Source organism: Silene latifolia, chromosome Y (genome assembly GCF_048544455.1).
Source record: "Silene latifolia isolate original U9 population chromosome Y, ASM4854445v1, whole genome shotgun sequence".
NCBI classification, from domain to species: domain Eukaryota; kingdom Viridiplantae; phylum Streptophyta; class Magnoliopsida; order Caryophyllales; family Caryophyllaceae; genus Silene; species Silene latifolia.
The window spans coordinates 397,990,012-397,996,011 of NC_133538.1; positions in this window are offsets into that span (position 1 = coordinate 397,990,012).

The following is a 6,000-nucleotide window of genomic DNA, read 5'->3' on the forward strand; positions in this document are numbered from 1 at the left end:
TAGCTAAACCCCTTTCATGTTGAGATTAGGGGATCTGCGGTAGGAATGTGACGATGTAGTGAATGAATTAGATGAATTGATTATAAGACTCTGTCACCATAGCAATTTAATTGTATTTATTCGACTTAGTTGAGTGCACACTTCTGAGTTAACCTTTAATCTGGCTAAAATTAATCCTAGATCGAAAGATTGGACTAAATAGGCCTGCTATGAACAGTAGACTACCCTGACGAGAATGAAAGTTAAGTTAGTGATATTTTAGGATAGAAAGTGGACCGAAAGGACCTTTCAACATCCGTCTTACATTAATTTGTCTGAGTCATTTACAGCTGAGTCATTGGACTACCGTAGTGAACCGAAATCCTGACATGTCCCTCTCTATCTGATAGTTTAATCGTATTTCTTGCCTTTATTGCTCTTACTCCTTATCTCTCTTTCCCTTCAAACTCGTAGTTTAGATAACAAATCAAATAACCCCCCCCCCCATTTGTGACCAAATAGACGGACTACTACAGATATGTTGCCTCCCTGTGGAGATCGACCTGACTTCCCTAGCTATATAGTTAGTTTAGTTAGTTTATTTTTGACAGGTACACAACAGACGTGTCAGTTACAAACATATATATAATGGAATATTAGGAGTTTATTTAAACTATGTATTAGCTTTGAAAAGGCCATTCCTAACATGGCAGTTTGATTCAAGTAATATACGAGTCTTATCTATGTCATCTGTTTAATAGACTCTCTATTCTAGGTATCTCATGGTTGACCATTCATTTAGAATAATGTGTCCATATTGTATCTCAAATTCCCTACTTTATGAGTTCAGTAGCTCATTACAACTTAATAATTGATCCTACATAAGTAAGTTGTTACTTTTAGTAACAATGACATAAGGAGAATCAAATTCATAGCTTATGGACATATAATGATCTAATCATCATAATTGTCTATTTAATCAATTAAGTTGATAATCTAATGTTTCACTATGCAAGTAGTATATGATGATGATTTTAGAACAAGTGATATAATAAAATAAGTGACTTGGGTTGAAAACCAAATCACAAATATCCAAAGTACAACAATTGTTTAAAGGATACAAACCAATTTCCAAGTCACACAAGGAAATCAAAATAGTTCTAAAAAACTTAAAATACATCATAAAATTAAAGACAAAGCAAATTGAAGCCAAGCTTCCATAGATCCATCACCACGGTCGGCTACCTCTGGCTTCCCTCATGATTCTCTAAGTTTGCTTTTCCTTGCCTTTGTCCTTGCTAGAAGCCCCTATTTGCAATAAAAAGGGTAATCATCAAAACTTGTATTATCATACTAATGTTGAGATTGAAACATAAAAGATAGAGATAGTCATATACCTACTGGAATAACCATTCCAGCTTTGATGTCGCCAAGATATTTGGAACAGTTTCTCTTCCAATGCCCAATACCACAACAGTAGTGGCACTTGTCCCCAGAGGAGGCACTGTACTTGGGCTTGGAGAAGCTTGCTTCATAAGTCTTAGCTTTGTTCCTGTTGGGAGTTCGCTTCTTTTCCTTTTTCCCACCTTTCTTGAAGGTTCCCTTGCTCTTATGATTGACAATGAGCACATCTTTGGTGGAGCTAACACTTAGCCCCATATCGCTTTCAGCTTGCACAAGCATTTTGTGCAATTCATCAAGGGAAACCTTCTTATCTTGCATATTAAAATTCACCCGGAATTGAACATATGCTTTTATTTTGTTGAGGGAATGCAGAATTCGATCAATTACGAGTTCATCGGGAATTTCCACCTTATGCATTTTAAAGGTCTCAATATGCTCCATCAACTTGAGCACATGAGGGCTAATTTGGCCCTCCTTTATGTTGAGATCAAATAATGCGGAAGCCGCTTCATATTGTATGACCCTAGGAGCTCGTGAAAACATGTTCACAAGTTTCATGTAGATCTCATGAGCGGTGCTAATCTTTATAGCACTTCTTTGGAGTTCGGCCTCCATAGCAAAGATCAACACATTTTTGATCGCGGCCGACTCCTTTTGGTAAACCTCATAGGTTTGACTAGCGGCGGCGGTGGACCTAGCATTAGGTTCGATGGGAGATGCCTCGGTAAGGTAATGAAGCTTGTCGTCACCCTCCGCGGCCATGCGAAGTTGCGCGTCCCAATCGGCGAAATTGGACCCTTTCTTTTCTAACTTACAACGATCCATGAAGGATCGAAGCCATGACACATTGGTGAGCGTGTTGGAGCTAGTGGTTGTGGATGTTATTGGAGTTGCCATTGTGATTGATAAAACGATTTTGACTACGAAATAGGAAGTGAAGGAATTAATGAACATCTATCGTTTTGACAATACTTGTAGATATTTTAAACAAGTTATTGAGGATTTATGTAGTGACCTCTAGCCAACTATCATAAATGATTCCGAGATACAAATTCATATTAATACGGGTACGGTGAGCCGAGTCATCCCTTATTAATATAACTCGGTGGATTAACCTCTTAATCGATTCTACTTTTAGAACTCTCCGTCGATAAAAATTACTCTAATTTTCATCTTTAGCCCGGAACACATGTGACTAAGGTCACGAATACTTCCGTTGAGCTCAATCCAAATTTCGATGTAATAAAATTTTATTACCCACTTACCCAATGTAACAAGGTTTATATTAGGGTGAAGCCGAATTAACTCCCTTATGAAAATGGGATTCATGGTTTCTACTATTTGGTAAGGCTAATTCTCAATTATTAATTTAGTGAGAGGTCATGTCAAATTATTATCTATCACGTTTTAAGTGAACTAAAGCGGTGAACTACGATAATTATAATTGACACGGTCGATGACTCGATATGATATGCATGTGTTGTTATGGCGATTTGGCAATGCATGCAACATATTAAAAGAAATGCAAAGCAATAATGAAATTCCTATTATGGCCTTCCTAATATAGAAAATTAAATAATTTATTACATATTCGGAAACCAACTCCATTGGTCCCTTGAATCTTCAAGTGGCACGCCTCCCAAGAACACCGTCTTCGTCGGATCACCTTTCCGAATGGCACCGTCTTGAAGAAGCTCCATAGTTACAAATAATAATAAAAATACAAAGCTATTCCTATTATACATTTGTAAAATGAAAAAACTAGTAAAAATAAAAGTGATACGAGATCACATTAAATTACAGTACAACCGAATCAATATTCCCTTTCATTACAGGTAATATCGATTAAAACTAAGGCCACACTAAGATAAAATTACATAATTCAAAATTATATAAATAAAAGACATTTAACAATTGAAATATGCAGCATTATAATATATACCTATCATGCCAAATTATGTGCCAAATCGCCCTATTTAACTTATATCGTATATATAACTCGGTTTTACGGAAATGCGTGATAATAACCTCTTCAAATCACAAATTAACACTTAAATCACATCTAAGCTCAAGTTAATTATACTAACACTCTTAGGACTCAAAAATTAGTCATCACTCAATTTTTGACAATCATTCAACTTGATTTAAGTTTTATGCTCATTTTTTACCTTAAAATCATAACATTTATGAAATAAATCCAAATTAAATTGCAATAATTTCAAAATTTGAATTTTAGATTTTCGAACATTCTGGAATATTTCCATGCCACTCATAATGTAAAAAATCAAGGTTAAAATTTTCGAATTAATTTTGAGAAAATATAGTTTCAATTTATCGGTTTTATCTCATAAAACATCTAAAGTATCCAAAAATTACTCCCATTAATTTTAAAACTTTAAATATGATAAGTGGGACATTTATTCAACCTAAAATAATTTTCTCATGCCATGCAATTCATTTTGACTATTTATGCTAAAATAGTCACTATTTATGCCATTTTTACTCTAAAAATTCATAAATCATGCAAAATGAGATCATTTCATCTAGAAATTTACATATATTGTGTAAATCTTTCATGTGACAACATATTAAAGTTTCATGGCATGGTTCGAAGTTTAACTATTTTTAACCATTTTACCTCTTTTAATCCATTTTTATCTCATAAAACTCATAAATCATGCAATATTAATCCAATTAATATGAAATTTTACAAACAACTTGTAAAAAATGTATGTGAGGTCATATAAAATTTTCAAGGTCAGAAACTTAGTTTAACTATTTTTAGCATTTTAATTCCCATTTTAGTCATAAAAATGTAATAAAATGACCAAAAATCCTTCAAATGAGCAATAAATTTCCATAAATCATAAAAATGACCTAAATACATTTTAGGACCAGAATATATAACATGCATAATTATTTCGTGGCTTACTTATATAAATCACAAATTTTTAGTTTTATATATTAACATTTTAACTCGGAAAAACAATAACCGATTATGCATGCAACATCCTATGCTCTGATACCACTTGTTAGGTTTATTTACCTATTATTAGACTCCTCTAATAGTGAACTAATTAACTTGTTAATAATTTGTTCTTTAGATCTAGTGCATGCATAACAAATTAAGAGATTTATAAGAAAAACAATGTCTCTTACATTGATGCTTGGTTCGAAAATATGGGCACAAGTAAGGTCACCTTCCTTCACTTGTTCTTGAGCTTAATATGATGGATGATTCTCCTAAGACTCCAAGTATAGAAGACGCTCCAATAAGTTGCACCCAAGATTTAAGCCAAAAATTCCTACTAATATTAACTAGATATGTAGTAGAAATGTTACCTTAATATTACTAATATTTCTATTATTACTACCTCTAGTAATAGTTGGAGAGTATTATTATTTTAGAGTGTTTTTATGATTTTGCATGTGAGGAAAGAAGAAGTGAAAACAAGCAAAAACAAGTAGGAAAAATTGAGCAACAAATGCTCTATTTGAAGAGCACAAAACCGGTGGGTTTGATGCATGGGGGGGGGGGGGGGAATCTTTTCCTTTTGTTTTTACTTATTTGTTTAGTGTAGGTAGAGTAGTGTAATAATTAGCATGATTAAATTTTATGTGATATGTCACTATCACACTCTAACCAAAATAAACAAAAGACAAAAGGAGCATCTTTTGCTCTCTGTTTTGGCCGAAATAATGGAGACATTTTGGTCCATTTTTGCCTTTTATCATTTGTCCCACAAATGCTTATAAGTCATATGTTTAAATATCTTACATAATTAATTATTAATGTAATCGTTTAACACTTAAATATTACAATTAATAATATAATATACACTCCACTTTTGAGTAGTATACTAACATTATATCAATATATAATGGGTCCTATAATTGCTAGTTAGTTAAAATTACAACTTCTTGTAACTTTAAATAACCAATTACCTCTACCTCAAAACTTATATAAAACCTCAACTAATTTAGCAATTTAACACTTAAATACTAAATTAAATCTTATTTAGTCACATTACAATAAGACGCAAAATCACACTCCCATAATTAAGGAATTAATTAATTTGTATCGCATACAATTAATTAAATATGTATTTGGGCCTCATCCTATAGGTGTGACCTAAAGGGATCAATTGACCACCACCGTCATACGACAGTAATGTCAAACTCTAGTTAGCCAATCATTACCAATTAATAATGATCAGTTGACTATATTAAGAATCATCCCTTTCGTATTCTTGATATGAGATTTAATTATGATATTAAATCATGTGATCGCACTATTGTTGAGGACACATTTTCCAACACAAAGAGCCATTCGTTTACATGCATCACAATTCGTGATAAACCAAGAACAGCTATACAAAAGAACACCCCAAGGGATTCTTCTCCTTTGGATTGATCACCACAAAGCCAAGAAAGTAATGTGTGAAACCCTCATTTATCGCGGAAAAGTAAACACGTAATTCTAGAATAAAACAGCATGGATATGTTTGTAATAGGTTCATTTGGGTAAAAACCTGAAATTTTTAAAACCTGAACCTGTTATAAAGATATCCAAATTGGAAGGTGTCAAAACATACAAGGTCTAAATAGAAGTTTCGC